Below are 3,069 nucleotides of genomic sequence, written 5' to 3' on the forward strand. Positions count from 1 at the left end.
AGGAGGTGGGGGGGTTACCTTTTTTCAGAAGTAAAATTAGTGAGAAAAAGTCCTACAAAGATTAGTTATTTCCTTTGCTTAAGGGCCCGTGGTAACTGAAAATTTACATTTTTAGTGCTTTTAATCAACGTTTTTACGAAAAGTCCAAACAGAAATGAGTTCTTTAATGGGCATGAAAAGTGCTGAGTCAAAAAACAACAATTTGATAAAAATTCACCACCCTGTGGAAAAAATGCACGTTTCTTCACTTTGATTATTTTGACCAGAGCATGATTCCACCACGCTGTCTCACATATGTTACACCGAGACCAGGACAGCCTATAATAACGCATCACTAAATTGAAAAAGACATATGAGGTGGAATGAAAATGAGCACATCAAAGACAGAAGTAATAAAGATATCCAGAAACGAAATATCGTTGAATATCCACATGAGCAACACACAACTGAAACAAGTACATGAATGTGAATGCATTGGAAGCATGTTCACAGCAGACGAAAACATATGGACAGAGATATTGAAATAAGGGTACAATAGACAAATGAGGTCACAAACCAACTAGCACACACCCTCTCATAGCAAAACACCAAAATGGAGACCAAGAACCAACTAATCAGATCAGTCTTTTTACCAACTCTCTGCTGCCAGTGGAAAACTTTGACCTCCAACAAAGCGCAGTAAAATACAGGAGGATTAAAAAAAAACAACCCCAAAAAACACTAACCAAATAATAATACGTTTTATTTTTAAATGTCTCGCAAAAAATGTTGTTTTAGAAAGCTGTAATTCGTTCAAAAGGAATTCTGTTTGACATAAAATTCATAAAGAAGAAGCTTATATTGAAAACAGAAATGTCTTTTTTTTAAAAGACAGCCATAAACGCAGAGTTCACCAATTCTTTAAAAAATCTAGGAAAAAAAGTCGTGAAACGATTGGTTTACATTCTGTAAAAAATCTCTTTGGCAATTAAGTTAAAATCTCTGTAATATTTAAACAATATTTCGTTTCTTTTACAGAGTTAAAAAACTAACTATGTTATTCTACAATTCCTAAAAGCCGTGCTCTACCTACTCTCCTTTGGACTCGACAAGTTATTTTTATTCGAAATGTTCAGTGGCAGCCACACATAAAGACCAACCAAACCATGCGTGTTAAAAGTCACACACACACTGTGCATATTCAACATGGAGTGGTTTCTAGAGACAATAGAGGGTGGGGTGCCCAATAGACTGCATTTTTGTAATTCCTGAAATGTGTAAATGGGCTTTGCACTTAATCAATGTCATCGAGGCAATGTTCACACTTTTCAAGATGATCGAGGAATCATGAACACATGGTCATGCTTTGATTCATGTCCTCACAGTCTATCGAACATGAAAATAGTACAGTCGTAAGATCTGCCTTGTTAATGCAGACTGTTGGGGTGTAGGAAAGGTCTTGCTGTTGACATCGTCTGCGGACAGACGTTTCTTTGGACTCGACTACTGACATCTGCACCCTGATGACGTTTAAAGAGATGGAAGGATGCCTGTTTGACCTGATAAGTGATCATTTTGTTTGGGAATACTTAGTTCTGATTCGCTATCGATCCAAACTGACGAAGCTTGAAGATTGAAAACGGGTTGTTTTTTTAATACCTCTTACAGAGCAAAATCTTTTAGTGGAATTTTCGAAATGAATATCAGACAAATTCCTAGATGCTTCCCAAAATTGTGTTATAATTTGAAGCACAAAATTCCAGTAGGAAGTAAAATATTTTTAGAACAAATGTGAGGAGGCGTGGTGGAAACAGGCTCTCGTCAAAATAATCAAAGTGAAGAAACTTGCTTTTTTCCTCAGCTTCGTGATATTTTATCAAATTTTTGTTTTTTGGCTCAACACCTTTCATACCTACTAAAGAACTCACTTCTGTGTGAATTTTTCTGAAAGACGTTGATTAAAAGCACAAAGAGTGTATATTTTCAGTTACCACGGGCTTTTAAGCTAAGGAAATACCTAATCTTTGTCAGACATTTTCTCACTAATTTTACCTCTGAAAACAGGTGACCCCCACCTCCTTCATTTGCAAATATCTCGACGTGTATTCAAGATAAATGGATATTTTTTTATTCAAATAAAGATAAGTAAACAAGCTTTAAAATGATACCAATAACTCTACATGCCCCAAAATTGACGAGAGCCTGATTCCAACACACTGCCTCACAAATTGTAAAGTTTTTTTTTTTGTTTTTTTTGTAAAGTTTGTAAAGGTTGAACGTCGAGTTAATATGACCTTAGAAAATACAAGAGTAAGTACTCATTTTTATGAGAATAGCCAGAAACACAGATTCCGAGGGTATATTTAAGGCCACAAATTATACAGTATACGAGAGACTGCCATTGGTATGTCATTTCAACTCTTGTATACTACTGAGCGGTATTAACATTTCAGCAGCCCCTTTTCCCTTTCGCAAACTAATGGAAACAACAACAAAGAAGACATTACTAAAGAAACACACACACACACACACACACACACACACACACACACACACACACACACACACACACACACACACACACACACACACACACAGCAAAGCTACCAGTACCAGTTGTCGCCTGGAGAAACAATCGTCTGTAACTGTAAGCATTAAGTCGAGTTTCTTGGAGGAGGGTCAAGTCGTGGGCTCTGTGGGTGTCTTTTACAGAGTGAGTCCAACGACGTCTTTGTTTCTCCCTGTTTCTTCAGCCAGAGTGTCTAGTGGTTTACACTTCCGTTGCTGGTTGGTCTGAGAGCATTATTGAGATGTGACAAAACTTTTGTTTTCTCTGTTGTCAAAGAAGACGGAAGACTGCTGTTGCTCTTACTGTATCTCTGGCTACCTCATTCTGTCTTTGTCTTGTTCATTGCTCCCCTCAGACATTTCATCTCACAAATGGCCAGTTTTCTCTCTTGTGCGTGTGTTGTTGTTGTTGTTGTTGTTTTTTTGTCAAAGACTACGTCTGACAAAACAACATGGAGTAGCCTACCTAATATCTCAATTACTTGATAAGTTTACAATGTATGCTCTTATTGTCTTTAGGAA

General features: G+C 37.0%; 1 protein-coding gene across 1 annotated transcript in view; it reads left to right on the top strand.

The window, feature by feature from the left end:
• The window catches only part of LOC118477548 (digestive cysteine proteinase 1-like), an 11,231-nt gene that overhangs the window by 3,366 nt on the left and 4,796 nt on the right, over window positions 1–3,069 (top strand). The window lies entirely within an intron of this gene.

The sequence above is a fragment of the Aplysia californica genome, unplaced genomic scaffold (genome assembly GCF_000002075.1).
Source record: "Aplysia californica isolate F4 #8 unplaced genomic scaffold, AplCal3.0 scaffold00134, whole genome shotgun sequence".
In the NCBI taxonomy this organism is placed as follows: Eukaryota; Metazoa; Mollusca; class Gastropoda; order Aplysiida; family Aplysiidae; genus Aplysia; species Aplysia californica.